At 37.9% G+C, this 27,707-nt stretch overlaps 2 long non-coding RNA genes and 1 pseudogene across 3 annotated transcripts in view; 2 read left to right on the forward strand and 1 right to left on the reverse strand.

The window, feature by feature from the left end:
- The window catches only part of LOC143686227 (uncharacterized), a 35,191-nt gene extending 19,628 nt beyond the window's left edge, over positions 1-15,563 (forward strand). Inside the window, exons 2-4 of the long non-coding RNA XR_013176978.1 lie at positions 11,788-11,868; positions 15,181-15,210; positions 15,479-15,563. This is a non-coding gene — a long non-coding RNA (uncharacterized LOC143686227). The remainder of the gene's footprint in view (positions 1-11,787; positions 11,869-15,180; positions 15,211-15,478) is intronic.
- Positions 665-3,423, forward strand: LOC143686225 (protein Smaug homolog 2 pseudogene; annotated as a pseudogene).
- LOC143686226 (uncharacterized) lies at positions 6,826-27,310 on the reverse strand. 2 transcript variants are annotated; one of them, XR_013176976.1, is made up of 3 exons: positions 26,990-27,310; positions 9,209-9,341; positions 6,826-7,057 (listed from the first exon to the last, which is right to left on the reverse strand). It is a non-coding gene; the product is annotated as an uncharacterized LOC143686226 (long non-coding RNA). The 2 variants fall into 2 exon arrangements; XR_013176977.1 differs by lacking the exon at positions 6,826-7,057 and adding an exon at positions 8,137-8,205.
- Positions 27,311-27,707: the final 397 nt, after the last annotated feature.

Here is a 27,707-nt window from a genome sequence, read left to right on the forward strand (position 1 = left end):
TGGAATATTATGCAGCTTTAGGACAGGATAAACTTATGAAGCATGTAATAACATGGATGGACCTAGAGAACATTATGCTGAGTGAGTCTAGCCAAAAACTAAAAGACAAATACTGTATGGTCCAACTGATGTGAACCGACATTCAAGAATAAACTTGGACTATGTCATTGGTAACAGAGACCATCAGGAGTTAGAAACAGGGTAAGATAATGGGTAATTGGAGCTGAAGGGATACAGACTGTGCAACAGAACTAGATACAAAAACTGAAAAATGGACAGCACAATACTACCTAATTGTAATGTAATTATGTTAAAACACTGAATGAAGCTGCATCTGAGCTATAGTTTTTGTTTGTTTGTTTGTTTGTGTTTTTTGTTTTTTCTTTTTCCTTTTTTCTTTTTTATATATTTTTTATTTTTTATTTTATTATTATTTTTGTTTTTTTCTCTGTATTATCATTCTATATCTTTTTCTGTTGTTTTGCTAGTTCTTTTCCTAAATCGATGCAAATGTACTAAGAAATGATGATCATACATCTATGTGATGATATTAAGAATTACTGATTGCATATGTAGAATGGAATGATTTCTAAATGTTGTGTTAGTTAATTTTTTTTTAATTAATAAAAAAAAAATACATAGGTTAAAAAGCACCTGAGGTCGGTGCGGGAGGAAGGAGGGGAACTCAAGGGCCAGAGAGGGGGCGACGGCGGTGGCGGTGGCCTGAGGAGGCTCGGGCGGCAGCGGCGGCGGCCAAGGCGGAGCCTGGAGAAGTGTGGCTGGACCAAGACCTCCCCTGATGTGAGCAGGCTTCCTCCTCTCCCCACCTCCCGTTGCCACCATGCCAGGGAACGTCCTTAAGACCTGGCCATCAGGGAAGAGGTGACAGGAGCCCAGAGCTGAGACCATGTGATGGCGCTGGCCATTGCCACCGCCGTCTTCCCCACCCTGGCCCCAGGCCTGGCACCATGATGTTCCGAGACCAGGTGGGCATCCTTGCTGGCTGGTTCAAGGGCTGGAATGAATGTGAGCAGATGGTGGCCCTGCTGTCGCTTCTGAAGAGGGTCACCCGCACCCAAGCTCGCTTCCTGCAGCTCTGCCTGGAGCACTCACTGGCAGACTGCAATGACATCCACATGCTGGAGTCGGAGGCCAACAGTGCTGCCATCGTCAGCCAGTGGCAGCAGGAGTCCAAAGAGAAGGTGGTGTCCCTTCTGCTGTCCCACCTTCCTCTGCTTCAGCCATGCAACACAGAGGTCAAGTCAGAGTATATGAGGCTACTGCAGAAAGTTCTAGCCTACTCGATCGAGAGCAATGCCTTCGTTGAAGAGAGTCGCCAGCTCCTCTCCTATGCCCTCATTCACCCAGCCACCACACTGGAGGACCGCAACTCACTAGCTCTCTGGCTGAGTCACCTGGAAGAGCGGCTGGCTAGTGGCTTCCGCACCCGGCCTGAGCCTCCCTACCACTCGCGCCAGGGTTCAGATGAGTGGGGAGGCACTGCAGAGCTGGGCCCTGGGGAGGCAGGGCCAGGCTGGCAGGAGAAGCCACCCCAGGAAAATGGACATGTGCCCTTCCACCCCAGCTCAGTGCAGCCAGCCATCAACAGTATTGGGAGCAACACAAATGCAGGTCTCCCCTGCCAAATCCACCCCAGCCCGCTGAAGCGCTCCATGTCACTCATCCCTACGAGCCCACAGGCCCCTTGGTGAGTGGCCCAGTCTGGAGGAGCTCGGGGCCTGGGCTGCTTTCACCACATCCGACCACGCGCCCCTCTCACCTCAGAGCAGTGTGGTCTCTTCTGGCAGTGAGCAGACAGAGGAGCAGGGCTCCAGCCGGAACACTTTCCAGGAGGATGGCAGTGGCATGAAAGATGTGCCCACATGGCTCAAGAGTCTTCGCTTGCACAAATATGCAGCCCTCTTCTCACAGATGAGCTACGAGGAGATGATGACACTGACTGAGCAGCACTTGGAGTCTCAGAATGTCACCAAAGGTGCCCGCCACAAGATAGCCCTGAGCATCCAGAAGCTGCGTGAGAGACAGAGTGTCCTGAAATCTCTGGAGAAGGATGTACTGGAAGGTGGGAATCTGCGAAATGCTCTTGAGGAGCTGCAACAGATCATCATAACCCCCATCAAGGCCTACAGTGTACTCCAGGCTACTGTGGCTGCTGCTGCCGCCACAGCTACTGCTAAGGATGGGGGTCGGGGGGAGGCATTGCTGCCAGGAGCTGAGCCTCCCCTGACCCACCTTGGCACAAACAAGGGCCCTGAGGCCAAGGACGCTCCATCTGCAGAGAGCTACCCCCCTCCACCAGCTCCAGCTTCCAATGATGGCAGTGAGCCAGCCCCAGCTCCCATTGCCGATGGAGACATCCCTAGCCAGTTTACACGGGTGATGGGCAAAGTGTGCACCCAGCTGCTGGTATCCCGACCTGATGAGGAAAACATCACAAGTTACCTCCAGCTCATTGAAAAGTGCCTGACTCATGAGGCTTTCACGGAGACGTAGAAGAAACGACTGCTGTCCTGGAAACAGCAAGTGCTGAAGCTCCTCTGCACATTCCCTCGCAAAGCCACACTAGAGATGCAGAACTACCGGCAACAGAAAAGCTGGGCGTTCGGCTCCAACTCGCTCCCCATAGCTGGCTCTGTGGGGATGGGGGTGGCCCGGAGGACCCAGCGGCAGTTCCCAATGCCTCCCCGGGTCCTTCCACCTGGCAGGATGGGTCTCTTGAGCCCATCGAGCATTGGTGGCGTCTCCCCCCGACATGCCCTCACCAGCCCCAGCCTTGGGGGCCAGGGCCAACAGAACCTGCGGTTTGCCAACCCTGGGGGCAGCAACAGCATGCCCAGCCAGAGCAGCAGCTCTGTGCAGCGCACCCACTCGCTCCCGGTTCACTCATCGCCCCAGGCCATTCTCATGTTTCCTCCAGACTGCCCGGTCTCTGGGCTTGACCTGGAGATCAATCCCACTCTGGAGTCTCTGTGTCTGAGCATGACAGAACACGCCTTGGGTGAAAGAGCAGCGATGGACCCATTCAGCGCTTTGACAAGTGCCTGGAGGAGTTCTATGCGCTCTGTGACCAGCTGGAGCTCTGCCTGCGCCTGGCACACGAGTGCCTGTCGCAAAGTTGCCACAGCGCCAAGCACTCTCCGACGCTGGTGCCCACAGCCACCAAGCCCGATGCGGTACAGCCTGTTAGCCTGCCTTACCCACAGTACCTGGCAGTCATTAAAGCCCAGATTGCCTGTGCCAAGGACATTCACACCTCCTTACTGGACTGTGCCAACAAGGTCACGGGCAAGATACCAGCTCCACCTCCAGGCCCTGGAGGCACCCTGTAAGCTGACCCGGTGGGGCATGAGGCAGACTGGGGGGTCAAAGAGGCTTGGGGAATGAAGAGTGGCCTAAACAAAAAAAAAAAAAAAAAAAAAAGCACCTGACGTTGTACCTTTCAGAAGTGATAAGAGCATTACTTTGGTGACCATTTCTAGTAATATGTTTGATGAATATAATTAGTCATAAAATATTTTTGAGATATTAAAAAAAAAAAGCTTCTACCTACAATTTTGAATCAAGATTAAAAGAAAATGTTCCCACAAGATTGGATCAGGATTAAAACATAGCTTTTCTAGGGTACATAATACTTTCAAACCAGCACACATACACATGTGCAAATGTGGATACTGTTCACATATTATCATTATTTTGATAATGTGAATTATTGGTCCTATAGGTATTCAGTCTAATTGCCATTTAACATATCTTTAAAACTATAGTAAAACTCAACACTGAACTACAGGGCATTTGGAAGCAAAAGTGTATCTAAATAAAATATACATGTGATAAGTGCTCATCATTTGAAGAAGTTACCTCAATTGTTATTTGACTTGTGAATCAAAAACCAAGTGCTTTACAGGACCTAAGAAAATACTTTCAAATAACTGGAGCTAATTTTGTTCTCACATGAAGACATTGTAAAGGATTGTCAATAGTATGGCAATGTAATGATGATAAGAAAAGAATTGCAAATTCTTCAGAACGGATTTAAGCAGCTCAAAGCAAAGACTGAATAACTGATGACTGATCACTTCATTAATGTGCTAGAAATTACTTGTCTACTCTGACCAGAAGTTACTATGGACTATGTAAGTGACAAGGAGATATGCCATTTTTTATCTCTTTATTCTGTACTTTGTGCTGAAGGTTTCTGTTGTGCCCTGAACCTGCATTCCCACACACAGTGCAGTAGTAACTGGCTTGCTACAGTTTGCCTGTGTCAGGCAACTTTTGTGAAGAGTTGGGGCTGCCATCTGCTGGTCTTGGGTTCAATATATGGTCAGGCCACTTCACTAGACCTACTCTCTCCCTGGGCTGTGAAATGGAAACACAGAAAGCATCCGCAAACAAAGAGAGGGGAATGGGGGTAGGTAAAGGCTGCTGAGCAAGTCTAAGACTTCTTCACAGGACATTAGTAGCTTGATAGAAAACCACCTAAAAGTCATGTGGAATGGATAATCAAGAGTCTTATGCTAAGTAAGGAAGTGTCTTGGTTGTTAATAGACCTCATGGATGTGCAGCTGAAAAGGTTAAAAAAAGAGAGAAATGAAAAGTAGCCTGGTGAATTGGTTGTTGTTCTTGCTGAAAAATATGGTCAACTATGACTCCTCAACCTCAGTAGACCTCTTTCATCATTTGAGGAAGAAAAGTAACTGCAAGTTGTTGTCTGAAAACATTCCAATAATGCTTTTAGGTATAAATAACCAAGAAATCACCAGGATTGAAACTGCAGAATGAATGTCAGCAATGTTGGAGAAAATATAGAAAGGCACTTTCTTTTAAGGAAACCTCCATACTCTCAACTCTTCATAATACAGAGGAAAATAATTTATGGGAGACCAAGGAAAACATGGGACATCAAAGACTTTGGATTACAAAGTGATTAAATGAGGTGGACTCTCAAATGAAGTTTTTAGAAATAACTTGATTTATCTCCTATCTTCTCTTTTATTCATGTCCAATGGTGGCATGAAAAAAATATATGTTTATGTAAGTATAAAATTAAGATATAATAAGTAAGGGAAAAAGTAGAAGTGATAGAGAATTATGAGAGTTTAATTCGTATATTTTTTCTCAGTAGTACCTTAAATAATGGTGAATTTTACAATGTATGGGATCTTAAATTCAATGGTATTGCAGTAATATTTTCATCCATTTGGTCATAAGAGGCTTTAAAGAAGCAGATACTTAAGGAAAAAACATTGTTTCCATTATTCCTTAGGGGTAAGAAGATAATGCTAAGTATTTTTTCAGTATACCCAATGAAAATAATTCAGGAGCAGCAGCATCCAATAAAAATACATAATTCTGAAAATAATGGAATAAAATGCATAAAAGTATTGATAATTATAAGTTGCACATATGCTTCTAGAAAGCTATTATTTTCCCTGTAGGTAAAAATATTTAAATTTTTTTTACTAATTCTCCTTTTAATAATTGTCACTGCTGTTTAACAGAACACAGAGAAAAGATCTCTGCCATTACTGCTTTGCTTTCTTATGGTACAGCATTTTAAGACTTTTTTTGTGCCATGTCTTTTATGGCATGTGTTGAAATGAGCTGATATGGCATTTTCCCTTCTTTTTATGAAGTAGTTTTCTCAAATGGCGTTAAGAATTATTAATTTCATTTTTATGATTGTTTACGTCAGTTGCTGTTATTGAATTCAAAAGAATTAAAAGAAAAAAGGTGGTTCTCCAAACCTGAAAAGTATGTATTTCAGTTTAATTAAGCATAAGCCATGGGTACCACTAAAGGTCAGACATTTTGCCAGGTGCAATGAATAAAACTCATTGCAGGGGGTGCGAGGGTAGTTCAGTGGTAGAATTCCTGCCTGCCACGCGGGAAACCTGGGTTCAATTCCTGACTCATGCACTTCCCCAAAACCAACGAACAAGCAAACAAACGAACGAAAAACCAAAGACAAAGACAAAAATTCAACAAATGGTGCTGCAATAAGGGGATACTTACACAGAAAAAGAATGAAATGTGACCCCACCATGCAGCATACAAAGAAAAAAAAAGCAAAAAACAAAAACCTCATTGCAACCCTAAAAACTGCTGATGTTCTAAGGGTGTTACCTTTGACTAAAACTCAGTTCATTACTGAAAACAGACCTGTTCAATCATATGTTATCAGATTCTGAGGAACTGTTTCACACTTCTGGATTCTTTCAACATTCACAAAAAGTATGCAATGTATTAGATACACACACATCAGGTACAGAAGAGTCAAAGATGAAGATAACATAGCTGCTGCTCACAATGGGTTTATACCCTTGATCAGAATACAAGTATTATTACTATGCTTAAATTGTGTTAATAATTATTATGTAATTATTAATATGAATACATTTTCCTATATAGAGACAATATAATTCATAAAATTAGCCAGTGCTTCTTTGTATGTCAGACAAAGATTTAAGTGCTTTACCTACATCAACTTGCATTGTTGCTTGTAGATTAAATACTACATCAGTATTATCACCATTTTTGATGAAGACTATGAGACAGATCAAAAAGCTCGTTCAAGTTCCAAAACCAGTACCTTAGAACTGGAACATGAACCCAAGCAGTCTGCCTCCAGAATAATAAATAATGACAATTGGACAATGGCTGTCATAGCAGGGTCAACAAACCACTGTGAAATTATACAAGAAGGTGTAATTCACTCTGCTAAAGGGAACTGGAAATGCCTACTGGAGGAAAGCAAAAAATTAAAAAAAACTTATACCAATTTATGTTTTCCAGTTATACCCTGGTTATGATAAAACTGGCATAATGAAAATAGCATACCTCCCCTTCCTGGTGTAACAGTGTTAATTTACCATCCCAGCTAATTGCTCTCCTTCCAAGATGTGTTCCCAGAAGCATTAAACATCTCTGAGCTTTAAAATTTTTCATATGTAAAACGAAAAAGAATATTTATACCTTCAGTTGAAGAATATACCACAAGCAGGCATATTAAGGTTTACATCGTAAGAGATGATTCCTGAGCAATAGAAAAACATGTGAATTAGCATTTCCCTTCTGATTGCATGATTTTTTTTTTTTTAATTTTACATGGGCAGGCACGGGGAATTGAACCCGGGTCCTCTGGCATGGCAAGCAAGCATTCTTGCCTGCTGAGCCACCGTGGCTTGCCCTGGTTGCATGATTCTTACATGTGCTCCTGGTCTTGCGCTTTGTAATTATAGTCAACATGTGTCTCGACTTAAAGGAATATCACTCATTTTCATGTACTCAATCCATTAGTCCTTTGATAGTTTTAAATCACAAATTAAGAATAACATTTTTAATTATATATTTGATATGTGATCATTATAACCATATGTCTAAGAGCCTGGAACATCAAATATTGTCTTCCATTCCAACTGGGCTGAACAAACACTAAAAGATTCCAATTTTCCCATGCTCTTTAATATCTATTATACAAAGGGCCATTGATTCAGACCAGGAAAATGTATAAACATCTTATACATAATTGCTATTATTTTAATATGAAAATGTTTTATTTGTGTCTATTTCTATGAATAGATTCCTTTTTCTTTTATTATATGTTGTACAGTGGAGCCACATTTCATTATTTTTCCATGTGAGTATCCCATTATTGCAGAACCATTTGTTGAATTTTTGTTTTGCTTGTATGTTTGTTTGGGGAAGTTCATGGACTGGGGATCAAACTCTGGTCTCTTTCAGGGCAGGAGAGATTTGTATCACTGATCTACCCTTGCATTCCTCAATTTCTAAGTATAGCTTCTTTTTACAAGTGGCAACCTATCTCTTGCTGCTTGTTGATATGAGATATGTAGATGTCATTTCCAGATCTTTTCCAAAAATTCTAGGGGAAACCTGTTCTAGTCCTCTATAAATCGATCATGGTTTTCATTTCTTCTCTAAAAATAATAATATTACAAAAATGCAGTTATGGATATACTTATTTTAGGACCCATGACTTCTTAGGAATGTATGAATAAAGCTATTTTTGTATCAACTAATTTTAATGTAGGCAATCTCCTACTTAGTGTCTATGCTTGAGAACAGATAATTGCTGAAAATTTACCTACATGAAAAATGGTATGAAGCCAAAGTCATTATGTTTCCTCATATACTCACTATCAATCAAAAAGAGAACATATCCTAGAGGAAAAGATGAAATTTTGGCATTTCAGTCACGAATCTCAGGATCTGGTAGGAATTCTGGATATTCATGCATAAACTATGAAAACTGACAAATTAGTCCCAGAAAATCATGTGCCCCATTCTGCATACTTAAAAATGTTTCTTAACATGTGCCTAGAGTGTATAAAATAAAAAAAATTTTTAAAGTAAAAAAAAGTGTTTCTTAAGCTAATTGATTGGCTTAAAATTACTGCTGAATTCTAACAATTTAAGTCTCCTAAATTATATGAAAATTGCTTAAATAAGTATTAGTATGCATTAGTAGAAAAAGTCCCCATTTTTAGGTAATTTAAAACACAGCTCCTACAGTGGAGGCGCAATAGGTATTACTTCACACATTCACTCCTGTGGATCATAGCCTTTTGGGGTTTATTTTGTTGGAAATTCATACAGGGATGCTTGTGCTTAGTGGAAAAAAAATGTTAATAATGGGAGCAGGGAGTATGTTCTTTATGTGCTTGTCTTCTTGATTCTCAACTTATCTTTCTAAGCCCTAAAGTACAAGATGCTCTTTAGTTTGTTTTCAACACTTGTTGTGAAGAAAAGAAGTAAAAAGCATATAATAAAAGCCTATGTATGGGACTTTTTCTCTCGGAAGGGATTTCAGCTGGCCAGTCTGTACCTACAAGAAAACAGGAGCTAAACTGTGGTTAGATATTTCATGTTAGTACACCTTAGGGAGAAAACAATCAATTTGTTTTTGTATTTTCCCATTTGAACAATTGTTGTACGAATAAAGTGTTTTGGGGGCGATGGTGTTAATGCAACTTTATTTATTTATATTTTTATTTTATATATCTATATAAATTTATATTTATATATGTAGTAACATTTTATATCCCTTTTATAGCACCATTCTTTACACTATCTGAATGTATAAACTGGACTTGATGTAGGTTGCAAACATTCAATTTTACTGCACTGAAAGTGACTTATTTAACTCCGTGGTACAACATTTTACCTGTATGAAGGCATCATTAGCTTCTATTTCCTCTAAGCATAGTTGCTACAGTTTTGTGAGCTTGAGTGTTGATCCTAGATTGATGATGGAGAAGGTAAGACGTGAGTCAGAGATATGGCTGCCAGGGCATGAACTATATTTCAAATGGAAAAACATAAAGAGGAATTAGAAAGTGTATTTATGCAGACTTTGAAACTCAAGGCCTAATCCCTGAATATGAAAAGAACTAAGAAACTCTGTAATTAAATTTACATAGGAATAGCTTATAATTTCAAGATCACTTCACCCACAGGGAAATAGAAATGATTAAGCAAGTTAGTTATTTACCTTTCATTTTTCTCTCCAAATAGGCAGTGATATTTGGATGTGTATTTTTCCCTAACCTTGGTGTTAGTCGTGATATTAAGGTTGGCCTGGTTTCTGAAATTGGATTTCATATCTGGAGAATAAATGTTAATACCCACTCTATATGAATTAATGGGAAGTGATGTTTCAATAATCAGAAAATTTGAATGATTAGAAATATAAAATGTGTATAGAAAAGTAAAGGGTGCTGTTTAGTCCATAAAATAATTTCTAAAAATTTGAGGAAATCAACAAAAGGCTGTAAAATTATGATTATAATATCCAGATGAACTAAGCGTCTAAGTCTTTCACTTTGATTTCTTCCGCTCCTATATTTTTAATATGGTGAACGAAAACAGCTATCCTTGAAAATAATCCCATAACAAAATCATTTATTTTTTTTCAAATAATTAAAAAAGCTCATAATGTCAGTTGCAATAAAATATTTAATTAATTTATTAGGTGGGATGCCCTTGAATGTAAGGGAAAGGAAACTCATTTGGCTTAAATAGTAGGACACCACCGTCACTCAAACAAGACAACGGGAAATGCGGTGAGCGGAGCTCAAGACCCAGGCTCGGTGGACCTCTGCTCCTGACGCTGCTTCGGGTTTCACATACAGGTTGCTGCAGGTCCAAGCATCATGTCCATAGACAACCAGGAAAGAGTCCCGTTGAGGGTTTCAAGTCATTTGGTCATCCCTGAAGAAATCACTGTCCAGGATTAAGGGCTTAGGAAGAATGCCTGAACGTGAGGACCAAAAGTCCGTGGAGGGGTCAACGCATGTGACCTTCACGTCTTAATTCTTGGATATGACATCGGTATTGGAACCTTTTCCTAGATAAAATCCGGGGCTATGGACATAGCGTAACTTTAACAAAGACTATTTTACTGGTGCAATAGGAGATGGTTTTATGTTTCAACTATCCATGACTACAACAAAGCATTCTGCTTGGCAAACAAATGAAAACACCTGACCATAGTCTCAAACCACTAACAAGCAAAGACACCTGAAAGATAACCAGCAAAACTACCTTTATTTAAAATCACCCTCGGCTGATGTGGTGAAAGCTGAAGTCTAAGATATTAAATGCACGATGTAAGATTTTTACATGGCTCTTTGTTGTCATAGTCAATGTAATGAAATAATAGACTTTCATTGTATTTTGCTCTAAGTGGTACTTGTAAACTCAGGTACTTGCACTCTCATTATATTTTGCCCTGAGGTAATTGTACTCATGTTTTCACACAATGAAAACACAAATTTTGGAAAGTGAATATTATATATTAAAGGACTTTCTCACTATAAAATGGCTTAGGATAAAAGCATGAGCTAATAATAGTCGGGATATGTAAGCTTTGATCAACTAGCTAGTGAGAATCCTTCTATGTCAATAGGGGAGCAAGCATAGAATACATATTTTTTGATTGATAGAAAAGAAGAATAATGAAAACATGAACTTTCCCCCACCTGTTCCTCCTCAAGCAGTGAGCACAGCTGAGCAAATAATTTTTGTCAATTCCCTCTAAAATGTTTGCAGAATTTAGAGAAATTCAGCAGGGGACCATACTAAACATGTATTAATCAGCAGGAATGCTCTGTATTTTATGACATTCTCCAATAGACCCCCCAGGTGATATATTTTAACTTAGGTGAATCAGAAAAATACAAAGGCTATATGTAAATTAGAGTTGAAGGTAAATACATGAAAAATTGCTCATTAATGTTAAAGAGAACTTTTCATTCATAGCTATCTGTCCCTCTTTTGTAGGAAGCCATGAGTTTTGATTATAACTTGGGTTTTGATTTAAACATCCTTCTTGATTATTAGTCTTATAATAGTTATTTCTAATATGTCATTTGTGGAGCTGTTCTAGTTTGCTAGCTGCCAGAATTCAATGACCAGGAATGGAATGTCTTTTTAAAAGGAGAATTTAATAAGTTGCAAGTTTACAGTTCTAAGGCTGTGAAAATGTCTCAATTAAAGCAAGTCTATAAAAATGTCCATATTAAGGCACCAACCTTCACTCAAGTAGGCTGATGAAGTTCAGGTTTCTCTCTCAACTGGTAAGGCACATGGCGAACATGGCAACATCTGCTAGCTTTCTCTCCAGGCCTCTGCTTCATGACGCCCCCTGGGGATACTGTCCTTCATCTCCAAAGGTCACTGGCTGGTTGACTTTGCTTCATGGCTCTCTTGTTGTTCTCACGCTTCCTCCTCCCTCTTTTACAGAATTCCAGTAATGTAATCAAGACCCACCTGGAATGGGGAGAGTCATGTCTCCATCTAATCAAGTTTAATACCCACAATTGGGTGAGTCATCTCTCCATGGAGATAATCTAATCAAATTTCCAACCTATAGTGCTGAATAGAGATTAGATGAAATGGTTGCTCCCACAAGATTGATTAGGATTAAAACATGGATTTTCTAGGGTACATAAATCATTTCAAACTGGCACAGGAGCCAAATAAGAAAAACATAAAGGAGAGAGAAAATGAGGAAGTCATTTTTACAATATATGTATGTTGTAGCAATGGGCATTTATATGACAGGATGCAGTGGCAATTGGGTGTAGCAGTGATGAAAAATACACAAATGCCCCCGGTATATAGAGGTCTACTTAAATGTTGGTTGTACAGAATAGCAAGGAGAGCAGAACAAAAGAAATTAAAAACAATAAAAATCTGCTTTCAAAATAGGTGCTAACACCCTAAAAGGCCAGCAGATAGCTTTATGATCTCAAATTAAATAATATCTCTGATGTGTTGAATTGTGTCTCCCAGAAAAGACATGCTCAAGTTCTAGCTCTCTTATATTGTGACTGTGACCTTATTTGAAAATGGAGTCTTTGGAGATGGTATTACCTAAAATGAAGCCAAACTGGATTAGGATGAATCCTGTCCTATGTGCGCCAATGTGAATGGTGTCGTCTGAAGAAGGGGAGAAGGACAATATAGGCTATCTGAATATTGAGACTGAGACTGAAGTCCAGGGATTGCTGGAAACCCACCAGAAGTCAGGAAGAAGCAGGGAGGATTCTTCCCTACAGATTTGGACTCTTCTATCCTCTAGAACTAAGGCAATTAATTCTGTTGTTTTAAACCATCCAGTTCGTGGTAACCCTAGGAAACTAAGAGAACCACACTGCCCAACTACTATCAATTTACTAGATGCATTTACTATCTAGTAAATTGTTAATTTTGTTTTGTTAACAGCTCAGCTTTCAGCTCACAGTCAACCTATAGTCTTCGGGGACTTACAGATGGTACATAATAAATGTTTCCTTAGGAGGATGAGATATTGAAGAGTTTTGTTCTGGCCTCTCTTAAAGTGTTCCTTCTAGTGTTATAATTAATGGTACTGTGAATATCCAAATGCTTGCAAATATCTTCCCTGCTAAATCAACATGGAGCCAGAAGTTAACAATTACTGTTGGCTTAGAGTTTTGCTCCAAAACCGTCATCCAAAAAGTGAAAATTAGCAACACTTGAGTGTGAATTAGTTTATTGAATATCTTGCTAATTCATTTTACGAGAACAAACCTCAGTAGCAGCTAGGATCTCCAATAAGTATATTTGCTATTAGTGGGTTTGGGAAATGATATATTTGGAGCCTAAATCTCTGATTTAATGGGCTACTTTAAAACATATAAGTTAAAATTATCAAATGCTTGTGGGGAAAACTCTGTTATTTTAATGTAAAAATTAGACCTCAATCGATTTAATCTGTGTTCATAAAAAGAAATTAAGAAATGAAAAAGCAAGCCTTTTCATTTGTATGCCTTGAATACAAATGCATTCAAATATAATATTATATAGAAGTAGCATTGCCTAAGAAAAGTTAGTGAACAGGATATCAGCTAAGAAAAAAGTAGTGGATTGGAAGGTACAATTTTGCACACTATAGAAAATAAGTGTTAGAAGTTATGGAAAAGAAATTAAGCAACATGGTACATAGAATGAGAATTTCTAGCATGCATCAAGTAAGATTGCTAGGAAACAAAAATTAAAGAGCACAGTGAAGAGGCAGTATTTAATGTAAATTGCCAGAAGTGTTTCAAGAAATTAAGAAATATGTGAATCCTCAGATTAAAAGATGAATGCAACTAATGATTGGGATACTCATAAATGAAAACAACACATGTGCAAGCTAACTCAACTGACAAAATATCAAGATTGGTTTGTGATGACACAAGACTGAACATCAACAGTATTTGGTAAATCGAAGTAGATTCATTTATCTGCAGGTAAGAAAAGGAAGCCAGCATAGTGGAGAATTTATGTCAGAAAGGACAACAGCATTATCCCAGAGAGACTACAGTACAAGCTTTCAGACCCTATAATGTCTACAAGATATGAATGGAGGTTTGACTGAAAATGACTCGAGTAAGACGTGGTCACTTTAGACAATCAGAAAGTTCAATTATCTCTCTCAAGGAATAGTCATATTAACACACACATGCACACCCACATGCAGACCACGGCTTGAGCATTTCTGAGGGTAGCCTCATCTTGGCGGGTGTTAGAGATAATTCTTGTGGCCTCATTAACCTTGAAGATATCAAATATGCAATATAACTACAGGGTTCGTTTCTGAGCAGGATTTGCAACTATCCACATAGACCTCTTGTGTTATCTTCTACCTTCCACATCTAAAAGATATAAATCAAGCCCTGAACTCAAGCCTGCAAAATGAAAATAATTTGATACAAGTTTCTCTGAGTCAGGCCAACATATCCATGAAATAAAATAAGGAATCTGTGTAATTGGAAAAACTAAAGAAAATCTTAAAAACTATAAAGAGTGAAAATCAGAATAACAGCAGATGTTTCAAAATTGACAAAATGTTATAAGAAGTTATTAATATCTTCAAAATACCTAAGAAAAACCTCTATGTATCCAAAATCACATGGCTTTATCGTATGCCAAACTATACTCCTAAAGTTGAAATTCAGAAAAAAAACCCAACCAGATAAATACCAAAAAACTCTATCAATAGTCTATACCTATATATAACATGGATTGCAGAAAGACAAAGATAAAGGTAAAATTAAATGAGAAAAAATGAAGACAAAGATAAGATTAGATTACCTGTGATTTTGGTTGGAATGGGATGGGAATTGACTCCTAATGAGATTTCTTTTTAAGTCATGAGAATTTTCTAAACTTTAGATTGGGGGGCATGGTTGCACAACTCTGTGAATATTCTAAAATTCATTAAATAGTACACTTAATAGTAGATGAATTTTATGGTATATGAATTATATCATTATAGACCTATGATTAAAGTAATATTACTTGATTCAGAAATAGTGATATAAACAAACATATGTATTTACTTAGAAACTAAATCATCATTTCTCAGTTCCTTATTCTTGCTCCAAATACATGATCTCTTATGTTTGTACCACCAGCATCGTGTTTTTCAGAGAAGTTGAATTCCAACAAATACTTTGGCAATGTTAGGAGTATTGTACTGGTAAAATGTTCTATTAATTTTTGTTTGTTTGCTTTTTATGTGTCTAATTTCAATTAATTGTACAAAATTAATGAATCCTCATATTTGAAAGCAGTTTTCCTTATAGAGGTGAATTGTCTTTGTCTAATGCTATGATCATTTTTCAGGTTGTCAAGAATTATAAAGATGTTGAAAGTGTAAGTATTGAGAGCAATGAATTAACTTCCTGCCATATACTCGGTCTTTTAAATTTTGATCCCTATTTAACAAATTCCCCGGAAGTTGGCAAAACTCCCAACATCACCAGCACAAGCATTGATGCTAAACAAATAAAAACACTCATTGATACAGGTTTAATAGTTTACTCAAAAGAATTTAATGAGTATTTGCCTATAATTTTATGATACCTTTAGTGCTTTGAAAAACATTATATTAAAAAATACATGTAAATGTATTTTTCTACAGGGATAAGGTCCAGGGATTTCTTCTAGATATTGTGACATTCCATTCATGCAGAAAAAGCATTTGGAAAATGCATATTTTTCAAAGTATTGAAAATGTAATTCATGGTAAGTTAAAGAAATTCTTTCTTTAAGGAATATTTTCTAAAGAGATTGACTTTCCTTTGGAACAAAATTTTGAATCTTCTGGTATTATTCTGTTACTCTCTGTAAAATGACTGCAAATTTATATAGTATATGTAAATTCTAACTGAGTCATTTATACAGATGGCAGGTTTATGGATGGATGTTTGGATGGATAGATAAGTAGATAGGTGATAGAATAAGTCTTGGACTATACTCATTAGAAGAAATGGGAGGAAAAACAGAAATGTAAAGAAGGAATTATTGACTTTTTGGAAAAGAAACAAAAAATAAATACAAGAATAAAATTTAATTTTCAGAAGTACCTGACATCTTTTTCAATTTTGAAATACAACAATGACCACAACATATAAAGGGAAATTGTTGATGTTTTCCTTCTGCTTTTACCTAGGTACGGGAACACAGACATAGAAAGGAAAGTTATTACTTTATCCCAAGAGATAGAAAAAGCAAGATAAGTTTTTATTTTAATAATAGCATTCAAATACTGGCAGGGGAATGTCCATCTCTGGCTGAGATAAAATTTGGCAGATGGGAGAACCTACCAACAGAAAGCTTAATTTGTTACATACTATGTGACTTCTCCTGCAAAGATCCTGACACAAAATTTAGAACCTCAATCAAATTTGGATGAACTGCCCACCGTAATGAATGAAAGAACTCACATCTCCTTTCAAAGGAGGACATAAAAGACCAGAGGAAACAATTTCGAATAAATCCCCCCACCCCTCATTATGGGAATAAATTGGAACCTTAAGCTAGGATATTTTTCTAGAGTCTTTCTCTCAAGTGATGTTTTTAATAGATTTAGAAATCCAACAAAATAAAGGTACATCTAGAGAAGCACTCTCAAATGGCAAATCAATTCCCATGAAAATACAGAAACTAAATGTATTCACATGTTACAATAATTCTTTGCTGGATGAGATTGTGAGTATATATTTTGTGTTTTCTATTTAAATAAGTTTCAAAACTTCTTGAACAGATGTTTTATAAAAAATTCATCTTTACTTCTAAAGTATTGGTCTAAGGTTCTTTTTCTCTGATGATTTAAGTCTTTATGTTTGAATCTATCTCTGTGCGTATCATCTCTCTTTCCTCCTCCATATATGGATATGTATATTTGAGTGTTTTAAAAACTTTCATAAGATGCTACATAAATAAAAGCTTTTATTAAAGGCTCAGATTTCCCACACTTTGAACTACCTTTTTACACCCAAATTACTAGAACAGCTAATAAAAATCTTCTCAAAACATTTTTAAATGCCTAAACCAAATTAAGTTTCTTCTACTCCAGCTAGGAATATAATTATAACCACACTCATATTAGAAAATATTCAGCCACTATTTATTTAAAATGGCAATTTCTATATTATCAATGATTAGGTTTTCTGGAATTGATGCATATTTTAATTAACATAGGTATTTCTTCAATATTTTGTGCATCTTCTATGTACCTACTAAATAATACTAATTATCGTCACAATGTTAAGTAGCAGAAGCTCACATGGTTCAATCGTTTTACATTAATTTTTCTTAATTAATCCTCAAGCTAACCCCCTAAAATATTGCAATACCAATTTAATAATTAAGGAAATTGGGTACAGAATGGTTGAATAACTTCCTATGGCCACAGAGATTTTAAGTGATAGAGCTGGTACTGAATCCAGGAAGAATAATGATTTCAGACTCAGCTTTTAACCATTATTCTGTACACTGTATCTATCTCTAGTAAACACTTGCACAAAACACACGCATGCATGTACGCACTATTACTTCATCTAACTTTTCTCTATACTCTATCTTTCCTCCACTTAGTACCCCTCAGGCTTTTCCTTTGTTTGATGTAATATCCTATGGGATCTCTGTTGAGATGTCATTGTAGTGAGGCGATAGACTTGAATTTGTTGGACTAATCTCTGTCCCCAGTGGTCTCAGAGCATGGACTAGTGACCATGGAATATATCTTATCATTATCCCTATTGCATTGAGATCAATCACTTTGCCCAAACTTACTCAACTAGTATTGATCAAGGTCAAAAATTATATGGTAACTTGAGCATTTATTCCTGGCCTCTATAGTCTGAAAACAATAGTCGAGTCTCAGAATAAAAACTCATATCATTAGTATCTTCGTAAAACCTGAAACCCTAAGAAAGGATGAAATTTTCCAAGGAAATAGGAGAGATTAAGACATGCAATGGGTTGAACTTGGAAAACAAAAGCATGAAATGTGTAGGCAGAGAGAGAGAGAGAGATGAGATGCGAAAAGTAGAATAAATACCAACTGTGGGATCCTCGGAACTGAAAACATGTTGGGTTTCAGAAAGGAGAGTGAGGTGCTGTCACATATAATTGAGAGTTTCAGTAAGATAAAAAGACTTTTATTGAATGGAAATATTATATAATTTAGGGCAATTTTCACAAAGTGGTGGGATTGGAAAACATATTACAAAGGGTAGAATTTTGAGGAGAGAATTGGATATAAGAAAATGGAGGTAACAGGTAGGAAACAATTTTTGGGAAACTTGCTTCAGCAAAGAAAAAGAGCTATTTTAAAGAGTGAGGCAAGATCCAAAGCTTTGTGTCTTGTTCTGTTGTTTTTTGTTTTTTGTTTTCCATTTGGTTGATAAAAATGTAAGAATGTTTATAGCTAAAGGAAAAAGTTCTAGCCAAGAGAAAGAAGTTAAGAATAGAGGTGAGGAGAAAAAGAGAAAACACTTACTAGAGGATACACTTGGAAGACATAGCAAAAAACAAAATCAAGATCAAATTTTGGCTAATTAAACTCTTGGCTATAATAGAGTAGCTTAAAACAGATAAATCTTCCTATAGAGAACAATTTCAAAAGGTAAATCAAATATGAAAAGATCGGTTGGTATAGCAGAGAACTATTAAAGTACCCAGTACATTTGAAGCCAAATCCTAGAGAAAACGGGGAGTTTATGGAGGTGAGCTTGAGTCTATACAAGCCAATTTTCTCCTGAGGCATTTTCCCATTCTTGGTGCTGGGAAAGAGGCTGAAAAGCTAGACTGATGCCATATGCCAAAGAAACAGAGAGGTCAGCAAATCTTTGGCAATATCATGGGGTAGAGAGAAAAATTCAAAGCTAGTAGTTCAAAACTGTTGGAGAAGCCATAAAATATCGCTATTGTTGGAGAAACCATAAAACATTGCTGACATGGCTGCCGTGGCTGATGCAAAGCAACACAAAATGGCTAACCTGAAATCTGCCCTCCGCCCTAACAACAACGGTGACCAATCCCGGTAATCTGCCCTCCAGCCTAGCAACAACAGCCACCAATCCCAGCCCAACATGTGTCCCTGCATGCTTCCCAGCCTATATAAGCCTGTGCACTTCCTGAATAAAGCAGACGCCTTCCACTCACCCCTGAGGGTTGTCTCCTGAGTCGCGTGCTGTGTGCTGTGTGCTGTGTGCTCTGTGTCTGTGTGACTGACTCAGTACGGCCACTTACCCCCAGCCATCAGCTAACCAGCCATCAGCTACCCCACACAAAACAATCAGGAGGTGAGCATGAAACCAACATTCAGCAGGGTTGCCCCATTGACACAATTATCTGCAGAGTGCAGAAAGATTAGAAGGAAAGGGAAAGGAGCTGGAAGGCAGAGTAAAGTTTGGAAATGCATTATAGTACTGGAAGTAAAAGGAATCCAGGATGTAAAAAGAAGAAGGATCCTTGGTTCTTTTTTTTTTTTTATGTTTTGCTTTTTTCAAATTTTGCCTGGAGGGCTACATCCTAGAAGTGAGTTAACTGGAGGAGAATGGAAGCAGACAAAGACCATGAACAACACATGAATCAATTCAGCCACTAAGAGGTTTGAGGGGCTCTCCTCTCTCTGCTCCCTGTTAGACTGCCAGAGCATAAGATAAACCCACTGGGAAGGAAGAGAACATCAACTGCAACTGCAACCTCTTCAATTTTTCATATAAAATTCCCAGAAGTCTTCAAAAATTAATGAGCATTTGCTGGCAGTCAGCTGCAGTATACCACAGTGTTCAGGTAGAAAATGTTGCCTCGATGATGCTTTGGTTTGGACTTGTATTTTAGCCTCAAAACCATAAGACATTATATTCCCATTGCTTAAGCAGCCAAGGGAACTAAAATACCTTTTATGAAAACTTCTTTTATTACTAGAAATGTCACTGACTTACTCTTAATTTACTTGCTGTAATCTCTCTTACAAACAACCAATTCCTTAATCCTTTTGTCTTCCATGAGTCTCTGAGACCCTCCATTTCTCTCTTTTTTAAAATTTTCATTTTGAAATCATTTCAGATATAAAACTGTTGCAAAAATAATACTAAGATTTCCCGTGGGTACTTTATTGTATTTCCCAAAATGTTAGCAACTTACAGAACCGTGAAAATACTATAATCAAAATAAGGAAATTAATATTGAAAAATCTCTATTATCTAATCTATAGAATTTATTCTTATTTTGCCATTTGCTCCACTAATGTATTTTTCTAGTCCACACTAATTCAGGGTCATTGCATTTGGTTGTGATTTTTTGTGTGTTCTCTAATCTGAACTCCTCAACATTTTTATTTCACTACCTTGACACTTTTTAGTACCTTTTTAACATCATTTTTTTCTCCAACCAGACTGGACTCTAAGAATAATTACCGAAACAGCCATCAAATCTCTTAATATCTTCTAGTTTCACCCTGTGTTAGTTAGATTCAATTGTCAGCTTGGCCAGGTGAGTATACCCAATCTTGTTGCTGCGGACAAAAGCCAATGGTATGTGAACCTCTTCTGTTGCCAATTACATCTGCAGTCGGCTAAGAGGCGTGTCTGCTGCCATGAGTGACGTTTGACTTAATTGGCTGGTGCTTAAATGAGAGAGCGCAACGCAGCACAGCCTAAGCAGCTCGGCATTCCTCATTTCAGCACTTGCAGCTCAGCCCAGGCCTTTGGAGATACAGAAAGAAGTCACCCTGGGGAAAGTTGTTGGAACCCAGAGGCCTGGAAAGAAGACCAGCAGAGACCATCCTGTGCCTTCCACATAAGAAAGAACCTCAGTGGAAAGTTAGCTGCCTTTCCTCTGAAGCACCAACAAAATAAATCCCCTTTTATTAAAAGCCAATCCATCTCTGTTGTGTTGCATTCTGGCAGCTAGCAAACTAGAACATACCCCTTTTCCACAACATTCCAGAGGGGAAAATTCTTTTCTTAAAAATAAATTTGAAATGCTTTGTCTCCCCTATTGTACTCAGGTTTCTTGTTTCTTTGAAAAAAATTTCTAAAATAAGGCAGATTAGTATTATTACTACATTTATTTTCAAACACCAGCTTCTTTCCCATGTCTCTGCACAATTATGTTTGTAAGTCATAGTGAGTTACATTTTATGTTTACTACTTCCTTCAGCATGCATTCAAAAAATTTACTTTCTTCCTATGCCACATAAACGTTTTCTATGCATTTCATTCTCAATAAAGTGTTTTCTTCAATTATACTTACTGACCATGGAGAACAGGCTCTCCTCACTTTAATCCCTGGCAGCAGAACAGTGAACAAAATAAATAGAAATGTCTGTCCTTATACAGACTGCCATCAGTGCAAAAAGACAGAAAACAAATATTGAAAGAAAAAACAAGTGGTGGTTATTAAAAAAGAAGAAAATAAGGGAATGTCTTTTGAAATGAGGAAGGCAAGGATGTATGATGTTAGGCTGTTAACTAGGTGATTTGCATAGATGAAAATGGACATTTAAATTTCCCATAATGTTATTTAAGAGAAGACCAGAGCAAAACTGAGCTTGAGCCAAAGTCCTTAGATGATAGGGGTGTTTGCACATTTACTCCACTCAGATCCACCCTCTACCCATCTCTAATCTTGTTCTGTAGACTACACCATGTGGGGGTCCCTTGGTGACTGGTTTTCAGAATGGGCTTAAAAGTGGACCCTTAAAAGCAGAAAATATTAGGTTTGTTCAGTATATTCCTTATTCAATATTTGTTGAATGAATGAAAAAAAATGTTCTGTCTCCGAATAATCTTCTTCTTCTTCCTCTTTTGTGTCAGGAGGAAACTTGCATGACCCCAAGCTTTAGTAAAAGAGATGAATTTTTGAAATCCATAAGAAAGCGCTACAAAGAAGGTATTGTGGGAATATGTGAATGAACTTGGTGATAGCACAGGGCACATTAGTCAGTCTACGCTGCAGGCAAGTTTAATGTTTTAAAACAAGTTTTATAGGAGAGAAACTTGATTTGACAGAAAGAATTAGGATGAAAAAATCCCCCACAGGGAAAATTTGTAGATTCATTCCCTTAACATAGTCAGAGAATTTTAAGATAAATAACCATAAGCTCTTCTAGCAAAGGCTGAAATTACATAGGGAAAATGAACAACAAATCACACGAATGGAATATGAGCAGTTCTCCAAACACAGTTATGTGGTATATTAATTGCTTTTGGCTGAATAACTGAAGAAAGAAGGCCAACACTTCTCTATTTCTTCCTTATAACAAGAAGTTCAGGTTAGAGAACTTAAGGGCTACTCAGAGACCCGGGGTCAGAAATTTAGGTCTGCCTCATGTGACTTTTACCCACCTTCCAGTCTTGCTTTCAATGGCCACAGAAGCAGGGAAACTGTTCTGATATGAGGATGCCCAAAGTGGCTCCCTCCTCTCCTATCCCATTCTTTCTATTGACTGGGCAGGTGTAGATGCTGAGCTTTCCAGAAGACTACCATGAACACCACTTCAGGGCTGGATCAGGTAACATAGCCATTTTTAAGAGTGAGGATGGGGAAGTGAGCAGCTGCCACTCTCCACCCAAGAGCTGGTCTCTGCCCACAAGAGCTGTGGACTATCCACAGTAGATGCACAGGCAGAAATCACATGGACATCAATTATTAGTCATCACTAAACAAGGAAGAACTTGAGAGAGGGCCCAGTGACTCACTGTAGTAACTAATATGTGCTGAGCACTAACTGCATGCCTGGAGGTGGAACCCATCAAAGGCAAAGAGGTAGGGAAACAAATGGCCCATGCCAATCAGGTCACTGAACCCTAGGAGCATTCTCCTGATTTGCACATAGCTGCCTCCACCTAGTCATGCAGATGCCTGCCCAGCCACCCTACTGGGAGATGCCTGCTGGGCAGACTTAGCTCAAAGAGCACTCTGCATCCCTTTATTTCATTCCCTGTTCCCTCACCCTGAATTTTTTTTCTTCCATCTATATAGAATTACTCAATAGCATATTATTTGCTTTCTGTCAATTTTTCAACAATAAAATTTAATTCCTAAGAGGGAGGGAATTGTTCACTGCTGAAATAGCACCAGGATATGAAGTTCTCCAAGTTGCTGGCTGTAATATTAGGGTAAGATATGTGGGGACACATTTACAATATAACTAGAAGACAAAAAATTAATAGGTGGATAAACAGATAGATAGATAGATAGATAGATAGATAGATAGATAGATAGATAGATAGATAGATAGATAGATGTTAGTAGATATAAACACATATTCTTCAATTTTAATGATTATTTGTATTTTAAATCACAGGGTTTAGGTTTTCCAGTTTTATTTCCCCTTTTTTCATTTTATTTTTTTCTTTGGAGTTAAAAATAAAACTTACCTGAGACCAGTTGAATTTTACATAGCGACAAAAGGAATGGACAAATGAGAAGAAAAGAAAATTATTTGATGATCTTTTCCGATTCCAATGGCTGTAAGTATGAGTTTGTACTTAACCAACTTAATGTCTCTAGTTTTTAAAACTATTCCAACTTATGTCCCTTGGCAAAACAAGACTGCCAAAAAAATTTTTGTTCATATTTTGAAGCCCTCTAATCATTAAACTTTCCTACTATACTTTGCATTGTTTTGCAGTTGTAACGTAAATTGTTTAAATACTCAAATATCATTCATTCTATTTTGTCTTACTTATTTAAAATTTGAGCTCCTGTGTGCCTTATCAACCTCTATTTCCTCTATTTCCTACCCTGAAGACAGCTTACCTTTTAAGACATTTTGGTCAGCAGAACCCAATTATACACCTGCACAAGAAGGGAATACGAGAAAATGATTAAGGGTCATGATGGGGAAAAGGTACCATAGTGCGAACAAATCAATCCTGTAATCAAGGGTTAGAGGTAAGATCTCCCAAACTCAATGGAAATTAAGCCAAATGCAAGGTTCTCCACAGTGCTCATGAAACACTGTAGAACAGGTCACCAAGAAAAATTGACTGCTCTCTTTGGGCAGAGCCCTAGTCGTGGTTCTGCAGACTGAGCCCCAGATATCCAGGGATACCCCCAGGCAGTAACAGGCAGAGTGGAGAGGTGAACTGCAGACATGGAACACATGGGACCATCCCAAGGACCAGCAGGGGCCAGTCCTTGACCCCAACGTCCTGAGTCTACTAAATACCCAGGCCATTTTGAAGATGAAAGTAGAAGGGGGATTAAAAGCAACAACAATAACTCATCCCTATTCCAGATAAATGATTTTTTCAAAATAGATCCTTTTAATTGACAGAGACGAGATAACATTGAAAAAGGGCTAATGGGGCCCATTAATGAAATTATATCAAATAAAGATGTGTTTTTGAACATTAGGATGAAGAAACAATAATTTAAAGCGGATAGTAAAAAACTGAATATTTTCAATAATGTTTCTATACTCCAGCAGTAGATAAATGGAGACATATAACTTGTTTCTGAATAGGACTTACGAATAAAAAATAATTCACCACAAAATTGCTTATATTTTGAATTAATCCATTCATAGTCAGAAAAATATTTAAGCCAGAGTTCAATAATTCATAACCTTAAGAAGGGGAAACTCAATAATTCTAATGTTCCTCTAAATAAATAAAATGAAAAAAATTATAAAAGAATGGTTTTAAAATATACTGTATAGCAGCCTTACAATAGATAAATCAAAGTTAGCAGGAAAAAGTCCATAAATAGCTCCACGTAACGATGAAAATTTGATCATTCAAATATTGATGAGTGGGCAATGTGAGGCAGTGTAGATTTGCTCTTAAAAGACATAATCTTGGATGTGGGCTGCCAGGGTTTGATTAATGGCTGTACAACTTAATAGCTGCATGATTTTAAACTTCTGTGGCTCAGTTTTTATTCTTCAATGCTTCAGTTTTCTTATGGAAAAAATGGGAGAAAAATAGTGTTACCTCCTACTCATAGGGTTATTGAGGGAATTAAATGAGTGCATATATGTGTGTGTTAGCCTGTGTGTGTGTGTGTATTTGCGTGAACATGGCTGATGCTTACTATGCACTCTTTGGGCATTAGCTATTACTGATGGTTACATGCTTACTATTGGATGGAAATTCATTTTTAAAAGGATGTTTAAAAAATGATCTGCTGGGGTCACAATTATCAAATCTTGCAAATGCAGAATATGAGTTGGTTTGGGCTCTATTTATGTTCTTAGTGTACAGAAAAAGTTTCATGTGAAGCATTTTTATCACTATATATAAGCATAAATTATATATATATATGATAAGCTATAATTTATTTTTACATTCTGTGATCCATTAACAATCTGTTTATCTTATGGAATTTCAATGCAGAAATTTATTACAGACTTATAACTATCGCCTTACATTTCCTTGTAGGTTGCTGTTTTATATATATATATATATATATATATATAGTTCTTTATGTGACCATTACCATAGCTGATCTTTTCATAGTTTTTTTTTTTTCATTTTTGATTATTCCAATTCGTTTTTTGGGGGAGTGACAGGCTCCAGGAATGGAACCCGGGTCTCCAATATGTTTGGCGAGAATTCTGCCACTGAGCCACTGTTGCACTGCCCTGATTGTTACAATTTATACACAGCAAAATTAACTCATTTTAGCATATAGTTCTGTGAGTTTTAATAACCCTAAATAGTCACCACCGCAAGATAGAGAACACTTTCATTACCTCAGTAAATTTCCCTCTACCCCTTTCTCATTAAGCCCTTCCCTACCATTTGCCCCTGGTAGCCAGTGCCCTGTTTTCTGTCCCTATAGTTTTGCTGATGTAGGAATGCCAAATAACTGGTGTTATAAAAGAACTGGTGGCTTTTCAAGTTTTAGCAGGACTTAGACTGATAATTAAGGTAGGACAGCCATTTTGTTACAGTAGAAAGTGATTTCTACCAAACCCTGCCATTATCTCCACTTCTATCATAACACTGATCACTTTAGTTTGTGTTGTGTCTCTGTTGGCATACATAACTGTAAGGGAATAAATAAAAGATGACTCTTGGATGATTCCAAGGAGGTTGGTGGTATATTCCTGTGCCATCCATGGAGACTCATAGGAGAGACCTTTCTATCTAAGGATTTGGTCGGGATAAAGCTTCCGGTGTTGCTGTCACAGAAAATGTTTGCACATTACTCTGCCTTTGGGAAAATGTGAAGTTTTTTTTTTTTTTGCCTTTAATTGTGGGTTTAGATACACACTCATTGAAGATTCTATTTTGTCCTTATGAGGTATGCTAGTTTGAAACTGTTATGCACCACAGAAAAACCATGTTCTTTATCCTAATCCAACTAGTGGAGGCAGGCATAGTGTTTGGGTGGGATCTTTTTGATTAAACTGTTTCCATGGAAATGTGACCCACCCAATTGTGGGTTGGACCTTTTGATTAGGTAGTTTCCAAGGAGATGTAACCCCACCCATTCAAGTTGGGTCTTAATCTGCTTACCGGTGTCCATTAAGAGGCAGTCATTTTGGGAAAAGCTCAGAGCCGACACAGACAGAGACGTTTGGAGATGCAGAAAGAAAACGCCCTGAGTAAGCTGTTTGAAACCAGAAGCAAGGAGAGAAAACCAGCAGAGGTTGCCATGTGCCTTTCCATGTGACACAAAAATGCTGAATGCCATCACCTTTTCTTCATAGTCAAGGATCTTTCCCTGGAAATCTTAGTTGGGCCATTTTTATGGCTTTAGGACTGTAAACTTGTAACTTAATAAATCTCATTTATAAAAGTCAAACCATTCCTGGTATATTGCATTCTGGCAGCTTTGGCAAACCAAAACATGAGGGATGTGTGTGTTTGCATTTTATTTAAGAAGAGCCCTTGTTGTCATGAACTTGAAGAAAATCTTCCTTCATTAAGTGGTAAAGCTTTAAATGTGGCAAAAAATACCTGTAGGTTTTTCCTGTGTTGTTTCCCTCACCCACACTCTCTTCTCTATTCTGAGTCAAACAGATTTCCAGAAATGCACTGCTTTAGAAATGTATGGATTACCTAGTCATAAGGACAGTGGGAAAGAGATGCCGAGGTGAAACCAGCTTCTGTGGGTAGTTAGTGGGTTTACCCTAAGTAAGCTGGGAGACCACACTGCAGAGTTTACAAGGGGAACTCACCTCAGTGGAGGCTTGAAGATAAATCTTGAGATGGAGGAGCAAGGACTCCTCACTCAGGAGCCTTCATAGGAGCTGAGTGCCTATGAACACTTTCATTGTGAATGTTGCCAGAGTTTCAAGGCCACTCAAAATTCGTAATGCCTTCATTCAGGTTCATCATATGCCCATCAGGAGTATCCTTTCAAATACTTCCAATATAGGACCTCATTTAGTTTCTGAGGCCCTCCATTCCCAAGAATATTTTTCTGTTGATTTTAGTCACTAAACAGAAACTGCTGATTGCAAGTGTCTTTTTACTCAGCACTCTCTAAACAGCACACAATAGTCTGGAATTTAATAGTACCAAAGATTTCATGTCCATTTGTTTTCTGCATTGTGACCTATTTCTGCTGCCTGGATACCAACAGACTTTTTCTTTAACTTCCTATTTTAAAATGTTTGCAAGGGCATGTTTAGATAAGTCCTTTCTAAGCTGATTTTTCCATCAATCAGTGAGCTATTTTGTTCAGAGGACCCAGTCCTATTTTGAAGGCAAAATGCATCCTTTAGTGTAGGCCACAGTGGCTCAGCAGGAGAGTTCTCGCCTGCCAAGCTGGAAACCCAGGTTCAACTCCTGGTGCCTGCCCATGGGAATAAAAGTATCTTTTAATAAAATACTATTACTGATTTGCTTATTGCATTAGATCTTTGAAAGTTTATTAAGTTCATTTAATCAGAA

The sequence above is a fragment of the Tamandua tetradactyla genome, chromosome 6 (genome assembly GCF_023851605.1).
Source record: "Tamandua tetradactyla isolate mTamTet1 chromosome 6, mTamTet1.pri, whole genome shotgun sequence".
Lineage (NCBI taxonomy): Eukaryota > Metazoa > Chordata > Mammalia > Pilosa > Myrmecophagidae > Tamandua > Tamandua tetradactyla.